This window comes from Tenrec ecaudatus, chromosome 7 (assembly GCF_050624435.1).
Source record: "Tenrec ecaudatus isolate mTenEca1 chromosome 7, mTenEca1.hap1, whole genome shotgun sequence".
NCBI lineage: Eukaryota > Metazoa > Chordata > Mammalia > Afrosoricida > Tenrecidae > Tenrec > Tenrec ecaudatus.
In genome coordinates, this window is record NC_134536.1 from 3,188,299 (window position 1) to 3,198,991 (window position 10,693).

Genomic DNA, 10,693 nt, shown 5'->3' on the forward strand with positions numbered 1-10,693 from the left:
CAGTCACTTCTAGGGAGAAGGATGATACTCTCTACTCCCATAAAGAGTTTCAGACTCAGGATCTCACAGGGTCTATTCATTGGCTACGAGTTTTGCATCATGAATGATTAATGGCCACCCTATAATGGTATGGTTTATAATAACTTCAAGGAAAGACCTTAATTTGTCAAACAAGGTCATATTCACAAATACAGGGGTTATGATTCCAACATGTCTTTAGGGGGGAGCCCAACTCAATAATAGGCAGTGTCGGTGAGAAATATTTTAGGTGTGAGGGGCCTGTCTATCACAGAAACACCACAGGTCGTCAGCTTTAATAAACAGATGTTTATCCTCCTAGTTGAGTGGACTGCAAGTCCACATTCTCACATGTCTCTCAAGCGGTCATGCTGTGGTGGCGGGTGAGTTGCTGGGATGCTGGAAGCGATGCCACTGGTATTTCAAATATCACCAGTGTTCAGCAGCATTTCCAGACCAAGAACAGACTTCCCAGAAAGAGTTGGCTGCCCACTTCGGAGGAATCAGCCAATGCACACCTCGTGACTAGCGGCAGAGTCCCGTCAGATACTGAGAGTCTCATGAGCAACGGCAGCCTACTGTTAGGTGCAGTGTAAGCAGGTGAGGCCCACAGGTCAGAAAGCAGTCCACGTATGATGGAAGAAGAGCTGCCCTCTCAAAGGAGGCCCGCCCATAATGATATGGAGGCACGAAAGCTGCTGGCCTTGTCTTCAGTTTCCAATAAGGCATGACTCCAAATGAGGCGAAACAGCTGAGAGCAGATATTAATAATTAGAACTTGGAATGTATGAAGTGTGAATGTAGGGTTTTGGGGGGGCATTAAAATGAAGTGGAATGCATAAGAATGATGTCCTAGGCCATTGTTGTTGGTAGGTGTCATCGAGTCGGTTCAACCCACAGAGACCGTACACACAACAGAAGACACCACGCAGCCTTGTGCCATCTTTCCTATTGCCTTGGCCCTAGGCTCTGAAGAGGACAGACATTAGCCATTTTGAATCCTGTGGTCACAGGGCTCACTGCTGGGAATGACAAGGTCAAGTGGAATGCCATCACACTCATTGTCAGAAAGGGCATTTTAAGATCATTCTTGAAGGGCAAATCTGTCCATGATATAAAAACATGTGAACACACAAGGAAATCCAAACAACACAAAAATGATTCAAATGGACACATTAGCCACTAAAGCTAGTGAGGAAGAAATGATGCCCAACTTCTCCTGTCTGGAGCTGATCAAACATGCAATCAAGATGCATTGATCATGACTGGAAATGGAATGCAAATTTGGAAACAGAAGAAGGAACCAATCATTGGAAAATATGGCCTTGGTGATAGAAATGATGCTGGTGATCACATGATAGAATCTTGCAAGATTTCCCTAGAGCTGTTGCCTTAAACCTGAACTTTCCTGCTTCCAGAGATGTAAAAAAATAAATCTCTGTTCTGTGAAGCCACTCACTTGTGACATAGAGTTACTGCAGCAACCAGGACAGGTTACTCTTCCAATGGAGTCCTTTGTTACCCTAACTTCTCTTAATATTTCTAGGTGTGGAAGCACTCTTAATGGGGACACACCCATCTTTGCTACATTGAAAGCAACTATATATATAATGTGCCCGTTAACACAAAAGTAGATTGCAAAGCCTTACCTTGTCTGTTTTTGGATATCTTATCTGTGTCTTAAAAATTTATTTTGATGTTTGGGATGCTTTACTAATCTACTCTGTGTGTTATGTATTCTTAGGGACCTTTGGGAGTTTATCCACACATTTGTAAAATTAGAAGAAACACAAAATAACTCTCAAGTAACTGAAGAAACGACCCCAGAAATTTCCAGTCCCCTGAGTACATAGCATGGATCGCAGATGCGTACATGGGTGAAGTGCATTTCATTTTGCTATGCTTGATTCCTGATGACGTGCTATGGCATCTTGTTCAAGAGACCGCAGTAAACACATGGAGCCATGAGAGTCATTTTTTTGTGTGTCTGTGTCCATCCATGACAAAGGGCTCAGAGTATTTTCTGTTTTCAAGAAATAAATAACTTTCTTCTGGGAATAAAGATGTTTTCTATTTTATGAAGGAAATGGGGGTTTGGGCACCGCTACAATATAGAACCAACGACTGTGGTGGGGAAAACAGTTTGCACGTGACTATTAAGCTGAAAGGACCAGGGGGGACCAGTGGGTTGAGTGCTGGACTGCTCACTGAAAGGCCTACAGCTCAAATCACCAGCTGCTCCCAGGAACAGAGGAAGGACTCTGCTGCCATATGGACTGACAGGCTCAGAAAGCTTGTGGGGCAGATCTACTCCCCCCCGTAGGGTAGTTAATGAGCCACAGCCCACTCAACCTTGGTGGCCAACCAAATGCAGCCCTACTGGGAAGCTAGAGGAGCTACTTGAAGAAAAGGTAGGAGGGGTTTCATTCTCACGTGGGATCTTAGGTTTCAGGGTGGTGAGCCAGAGACCATTGCCAAGCTGTCTGGAGCAGGAGGACAGGGTCCGAGAGGTGAGCTCCAGGGCTCTCTTCAAGGTGTGCTCGCTCTTCCTAGGAGTGGAGTCGGCCAGTTCTTAGAGCTAGGAGGCTGGCAGCTACTGAAACAGGTCACGGTATCTGGGTCAGTTGGACTTGATAAATGTTCTGGAGTGCTCTATGCATGAGGGGCTTTCTCTGGACTGTTGATGTCCACAAAGAAGATGTTCTGATGAGGGGCCATTCAGTCCCTTCTGACTCACAGGGGCACATGCCTCATGGAACGAAACCCAGGCTGGCCCTCCGTCATTGTCACCATCATTACTGGGTTTGAGGTCCTTCTTGCAACTACTGTGTCGATTCATCTTGCCGAGTGTCTTCTTTTTTCGAGACCCCACCTACTTTACCAGCATGATGTCCATCTTGATAACATGTCCAAAGTACAGGAGATGAGACCTTGCCATCTTTGTTTCTAAGGAGCCCTCTGACCAGAATGAATGAGACGTCATCCTCATTGCTAGCAAACTGGGAAGAACTCTGGGATGGGGGAGTACACGTAATCTGTAGCATAGGATCTGAGGTCACATTTGGCCAAGGAAATCCCCCATCTGTGATGATGACATTATGCATATTGCTCCTATACATCATTAGGAGAGAGAGAGGAAAGTGAATTTATACACTGTCCAAGAGGGACACAGAGATACCTAGCATTAAGACCAAACAAAGCTACGTTTGTCAAATGAGGGAGAATCACTTTAGTCAAATGCCATAGTCTTTTGAGAAATAGTTCTATGAACTAGATTAATTTGAATTTAGAGTTAGTGAACTTATTTTCAAGAAGGTCCTCATCTTTAAAGTCCTGGATAAAGACTATCTGAATGAGGATGGAGTCCCATCATCTAATTAGCTCTTCAGTCCATCAATAAATTTAAAAAGTCTCAAGAGAGAGATTGCTTTTGAAACTGTAAGCTGTAAACCTTTCCCCTTCCTTTCGTTACTGCTTCTGCAGAGACCTGCCCTAAAGTAATTACTTTTTCTTTATCATCAGTATGTTCTCAACTTTGGCCCCTTGACACGAGCTTTTAATTAGTGCATTTAGATGCATGGTTTGCTTTACATTTTGTGGTAGTTACACAATCTGTTGTCAATTTGAGACTATGAACAGTGGAGGGGTGGAGGTTAGCCTGTCAGTCAGATTTGGAGGTGTGAAGGAGATGACTAGCCCACTGGAGGTAGGACACACACACTCTCTACTTTGTCTTCCTGTGGACAAGACACACGGAGTTATGCTAGTTCCCTGGAACTGGAGGAGCCATGTGGAGACCCCTGCCAGCCATGAGATGCTTCTACTGCCAGTGGATCCATAAGGCTTTCCACCCACTGGCCTGCGAGCATCCTGCATTTGACATCATTATTTGTGTTGTGTGAGTCTGCAGAAGAATTTATGAATTAGTATCAGACAGATGAGCTAATATTGGATTTATGTGATAATATCAAACTGACGGGCATAATCTGGACTGGGCTGGGACGTTTCCTCAATATGCAATTGCCCTTTCACATAAAGTTCTCTCTTACACACATATGAGTCTCCCTGGATTTGTTTCTCTAGTCTCCCCAGACTAACACACCTTCCAATATATCTTAATTGCTTGGATAGAATTCATTTAAAAGGTGTACAACCTCAAGAACTAGCCTGGTCATTTATTTCTACCATACTTATTTTTTTCAAAATATAACAGGAAATTTGGATTCCAAGATCAATCTCTAAAGTCAGGTTTTCTGTTCTTTCTTGTTAGGGATTTTGGGAGTCAAGGAATCTGAATGACTCTCTCATCTTCCAATGAAGCAAGAACGTCACAGGCTGGACAGAACCATCAGGTGAAAGAATACCACTTGGGGATGGGGACCAGGAGAAGAGAGGAACAGAATATTATGGAGGGAGGAGGCTGAAGGTGGGAGGAAATTAGAATCGCATGTATGGAGGATTTTAAAGGATAGTGTGGTATTTACATAATCTGTTGTTCATTTGAGACCTAAGGGTGAAGGGGTGGAGTTTAGCCTGTCAATCAGGTCGCAGCTTGATGATCTCATTTGGAGCTGCTAAGGAGATAAATAATTTGCTGGAGGCGAGACATAGAGATACTTCCTGTGAGACATTCCTGCAGAGAAGACATGGTGCTATGCTAGAGCCCTGGAGCTGGAGAAGCCAGATGGAGACCCCTGCCAGTGCTAAGATGCTTCCACTGCCACTGGAGCCACAAGATTTTACACCCACTGACCTGTGATCTTCCTGCATTCGGCATCATTGCATGTGTTGTGTGAATCTGAAGAGGAATTTGTAGATTGGTATTGGACATATGGGCTAATATCACACTTCTGAACTTGACTGGGATGTTTTCTCAATATTCAGTTGCTCTCGTATATAAAGCTTTTTGTTATTCACATATGAGAACCTAAGAATTTGTTTCTCTAGTCAACCTGGACTAACACAGATACTATTACTGACTTCATTGATGAGATAGGCTGAGTAACTGCACAGAATATGTGTTTCTTTAAAAACCAAATCAATAAGTAAATTAAGTTAAAATAAAAATTAAAAAACCCAAGGCTCACAGGCCTCAACCCAGCCCTCACAGACTTCTTACTGCTCAGATCTGAGTGGCTGTACAAGGAGAACGAGTAAAACTGAAGTGGACTTTAATTCTTTAGTGATACACAATTTCTTTTCCAACAAACGGAAACAATAATCACAATAAATACCCCCCATCTCTGTGTGGGTCCTCTCTCCTTCAAGCTTCTGGGACATAGCTCTGTTTGGGCAAGGAAGAAGGTTGTCGGTGGTGAGAAAGTGGGGTGGGATGGGATAAAGGGAGGCAGGTGAGAGTGAAAGCCAGATAATGAGGGACACACCCAAACAGTGGTTCCCCCTGATCCCAGTGCACTCTGGCGGACTTGTCTTGGCAAACATCTGCGGCCCATAAGCAGTTGGCCCGGTAAGCAGTTGTCTACGAATGTTTCTTTCTGAGCCAAAGCCTTGGGGCGATTGATATACAACTCCATTTCCACTCACGAGTAATGTCTTAAAATGTAGCTAATCAATGCTTACCCTGAGGAGAGAAAAAGACGAGAAGGGTCCTACTCTCCCCAGAGGGACAGGAAGGACATCTGTTGGGTGAAGTCCACTGCCATGGAGTCGATTATAGTTCATGGCCATCCCAAAGCACAGGGCAGAACTGCCACCGTGGGCTGGTCAGACTGCCACCTTTACATGAAGTAGAAAGCCTTCTTCCAGTCCCTCTGAGCAGCTGGTAGCTTTGAACTGCTGTCCTTGAGCCTAACAGCCCAACTCGTAACCACTATACCACCAGGGACACGCAGGCAGGGAATTAAGCCTCCCTTGCCTGGATTCTTCTACTGTTGTCTGGCAGCATCCATGGCCCAGTCAGTCTGCATTTCTAGAAGAATCTGTGGTTTCAAATGATTTTCTAATCTTGATTGTTTCAAAAATTCCCACCCCTTCCCATCCTAGGCACTGAATCATAGCACACCCGATCTTCTCTTAAGTTTAAGAGTGAATCCCACATGAGGCTAAGTTGGTGACTCTCAATTTTACCTGCTCATAAAACTCACTTTGAGAGGTATTTTGGAAACCAAAGACTGGTTGAGCCTCAATCTAGGCCAAACAGATCATGAGATTGGTGGTGTGACTTGTCCTGAGCCGCTAAAGTCATGCTAATGAACTATGTTGGTAGATGAAGGAGTCCTGGTGGGGTCGTGGTCAGTACTTCAAACTGACCACCCACTCCTTGGGAGAAAGATGAGAATGTCTGATCCCATAAAACTTTGACATCTGGGAAAACCAGAGGGCCCATCCTAATCTGTCCTGTGGGCTTGCTATGAGTCTGATTCAACCGGATTGCAGAATATATTTTTTAAAGCTTCTTTATTAAGGTAGTGTCTTCTCAGCTTACCAGTAGGTGGTCAGGAGCCCAAGCTCAAGCCAGTGACTCGGAGTGATGGGAATAAGCTGTGACATGACCCAAGAAGTCAGTGCAGGTGGAGGCGGCAGTGGTCTGCTTCTGGGTGGAGGCGGCAGTGGTCTTTAGTCCACTGAAGGGGAGGAGGAAACTCCTTGCTTCGTTGCCCCTGGGCAGCTCTCCTACAGCTGGAAGGAAGAGGTCTGAAGAGCCAGCCCAGGCTGACGGCACAGAGCAGAATGGTGATGAGGATGGCGAAGCTCTCCTAGACCTCCCCAATGCCAGTCTTCCGGATACGTGAGAAAATATTTTCTTACAATGAAACAGGCTAAGTCTATTTGCCTGTTATTAGAAGTCTAAGTCATCTTGAGGGGACAATGGTTGTTCTGTGGTAGAATCCTCACCTTTTAGCTCAATTCTTCCCAAAGGACAAACCGATCTGTCTTAGAAGAAGTACAGCCAGAGTGCTCCTTAAAAGCAAGGATGATACGAGGTCATTTTATATGCCTTGGACATGTTGTCAGGAGAGACCAGTCCCTGGAAACGGACATTGTGCTTGGTAACATGAAGGGGAAGTGGTGAAGAGGAAGGCCCTAGGGGAGGTGGATGGACACAGTGGCTGCATCCATGGACTCAAGCACAGACACCACTATGAGGACGATGCAGGGCTGTGCAGTGCCTCTTTCTGTTGTGCACCGGGTCGCTATGGGTTGGAACCAACTTGCCGGCACCTAACCACAGGCTCCACAGTGGAAGTTTGCGTGTGACCAGGACACTGAACACATTTCAATGGAGCTTCCAGACTAAGAAGGACTGGGAAGAAAGGCCAGATAGCTCCTTCAGAAAATTGCCCGGTTTAAACCTTCTGGATCTCAGTGGTCTGACTTCCTAACAAACGATGGGATGGTGCAGGGTGGTGTTTTGTTCTGTCCGACATTGGCCGTCATAAGTCAGTGGCCTTGGAGGCCGCTAACACCCCCACTCACAGCACAAGCTTCCCAGAGCATCTTTCCTTTATTGGCTTCCTCTTCACTGGCAAACATCTAATTAAAAAAAAAAAACTGTTTCTAGTCAGTGCTTTCCAACTCCCTCTTTCTCATGTGTTTCCTCACTTCCTATTTACATGTGGAAGGGTTGCCATCTGGAAGCAGCTGCCAGGAAATTAAAGGACAGATTGCATTGGGCAACTTTGCTGCACAAGGCCTCTGGAAAAGCAAAGATGCCCGTGTGAAGGCTGAGGTGTGCCTGGTCCAAGCCATGGTTCCTTTGATTGCTTCATGTGCACGTGGAAGCTGTACCTGTGAATAAGGAAGACCAAAGGTAACCGACACCTTTGAATGGTGGTGCTGGAGGACAATATTGGGAGTCTCGCGGACTGCCAGGAGAACAAGTCATTCTGCCCTGGAGGAAACAGCCAGAATGCTCTCAAGAACCTTCTCTCAAATACCGTGGGTTGGATAGGAGGAACAGTCCCTGTAACAAGACGTCCTGCTGGGGAAAAGAGAGGGTCATAGTACAAGAGGAAGACTCTCAATGGAACAGATCAACACTGGGGCTGCAACAATGGGTTCCAACATAGAAACTATGGGGAGGACGGTGCAAGTCCGGCAGCATTTCGTCTGCTGCACACGGGTCCAACCTGATGGGATCTACTATCGCCAACAACTGCCCTGGTCTCGGTCCTCAGCGCTTGCTGGGCATTATTCTTGCTACTGGGCTTGATAATCTGTATGGTTAGGTTTCTGGAATGGTTCCCCCCCCCCCACCCCCACCCAGTTCTTGCTTCTCAATGCAGAGAGAATTCACTCGGCAGAAGCACCTTTGTCAATCCAAGTAACGTTCATGAGAGAAAGGGGCGTTTTGGGTGCTACGGTCTCAGCACATATTGCATGTGGAAAGCGTGTGAGGCTGTGGGGAGAGTTTGTGACTGAAAATGGCTGCTTCGGAGGCACATGCAAAACCACGTGGAAGATGGCCAGAAAGAGGAGTCCCGGAACGGAAAAAGGAAGCCGAGAGAGACCGAGAGGGCACATGGGTGCATGCCAAGCACATGGGCGATCCCACCCTCCACCTGAAAAAGAGAGAGGCCTTCCCCCAGTCTCTGTACTTAACCCCTCCTTCCTTCCTTTACCCACCCTTACATGTGAGCGGGGCATGGTTGAGGGTATTGGCCCATCTCAGTGGCTGAGTTTAGGCATTTATGTGACATAGTGTTGCTAGTGTCTAGTGCGTGTGCTCAGCTTGACCTCTACCTGCACATAGGTGACCTTAGTCTGCACATGCCTAGCTTTGGGTTGTCCCAATATGTGTCTAACCTGTGCCTGATTCCTTTCAAATTCCTTTATTTTTCAAATTCCTTTATTGAGGCATGGCTAGCTAATATTCATTTAGGGTAGGCATTCAGTGGAGACGATCCTCTTTATCCCTAATATTCCTACCTGTCGCTATCACTCGAGTCTACTTTTCCATCCTTGTAACTAAATGGGTTCCAAGAACCCATTGTCCTGGTTACCTACACCACCCCCTCAGTCTGGAACAGCCTTTTCCTCTTCCCCTTCTCCTCCTTGACAGATGGCATTAGAAGTGGACCTTCACTAATCAGGGTGGGTGCTCACCTCCTTCATTAATCTTCCTAGGATGAAGTTAGGACCCCTCCTGGACATGTGTCCTCAAACTTCCCATCGATGTGTCTCTGACCCCTCTGCCCTCCCAGAGCTCCTGGGGGGCATAGCTCTATCACATTTGCACCTGCAGCAACTTCAAAATGCTTGGTGCCTCTTAGTGAGCAATATGTGCGTGTAGACGGCACTTTTGATAAATGAAGGAGCCCAGATCTGAACCCCCAGGCAAATATGCTCAACCCCTTTCTCCAATTACACCCGCAGGGCAGGGTCTGCTCTGAGGAATAAATCCAGGCGCCCTTGCTCAGAAATGCAGTACCTGACGGAGGCCCTTGCTGTACAGAGCATTCCGATGCTTCTTTTTTGGTTAAACTACTCTCTTTGAACCCAAGGTTCTATATAGCTATCTTACTATCTGTCCTTTTAACAATCTGTCTTGGACTTTCATGAAACACCAAGACTCTTAAAAGCAATTGCATATTTAAGATCTATTTCAGGGTAATTATTCGCTTCACTGTATTTTCTATTTCCAATCCTCCCAGTTCATTGAACATAATTCACCTTCTCCCCCTGCTCCAATTGGCATCGTGTGGCACATTTCCCTGCATTTTCAACACGGCGCACACTTGGAGTCCTTGGACGGAATGATAGGAGAGTAGCAAAATGCTCTTCAGATGGTGGTAAACTGACCTCAACCATGTCCCCAAACCCCCAGGATCTGGCAGGCGTGTAGGATTGGTTCACCCTCTGTAATCCGGTAGCGGAACAGTGATGACCCGAGGCTTCCGAAGTGTGACTATTAGCCGACTCTCCCTCAGAGCGCTGCCCTTTGCTTGTCAAATAGGCCCAGTGGACCATTGTGTTTCCCTTGGGAAGCTCCCCGGGGGCTAAGCATTAGGCTGTTAACTGCAGGGCCGGTGGTTCAGACCCACTAGTCACATCACAAGACAGAGATGAGTCTGTCTGCGTCCGTGAACATTCACCATCTCAGAAACCCAAGATGAAGCCGATGTGGGCCATTGTGAGGCCACCGACCTGTCTTGGTGTGACCCTGTCTGAGTGGTTTCTTCGTGGGAGAGGAGGCCCTTTCTTGAGGCCTGCCACATGGTGGGGAAAGAGGAGACTGCTGGGGCTCAGTGGAAGGACATGGGTTCATGACTTCTGAAAACTAGATTCAAAGCCACTGACACGGAGCTTGTGCCGACTCATAAAGCCCATCGAGGGCAGAGCAGAACTGCCAATTGTGACAGAAGCCAACGGCCTCGTCATTCTCCCTCCGGGCCACTGACGGACTAGAACTGCTGACTTCCTGTTCACAGTTCAAGGCTGCTGTGGAGTGAATTCCTCATCTGGCTCTTCTAGCCAGGTCTCTCTAACTTTCACCACATGATGGGGCGAGATGATGGCCGCAGAGCATGGGGAGCGCTAGCAGAGGGCTGGGGGGGGGGGTGTCAGTGTTCATGACCAGCCCTTGGCTTTAAGGATGAGCCACCTTTGACGCAGGAGCAGAGAGAGAAAGCCCAGCATCAATGGAAGAGTGTTGAGAACAGATCTCAGTCTCACGTGGGGGAGGCTGAGAGCAGAGGCCTCAGAGACTGCGGCA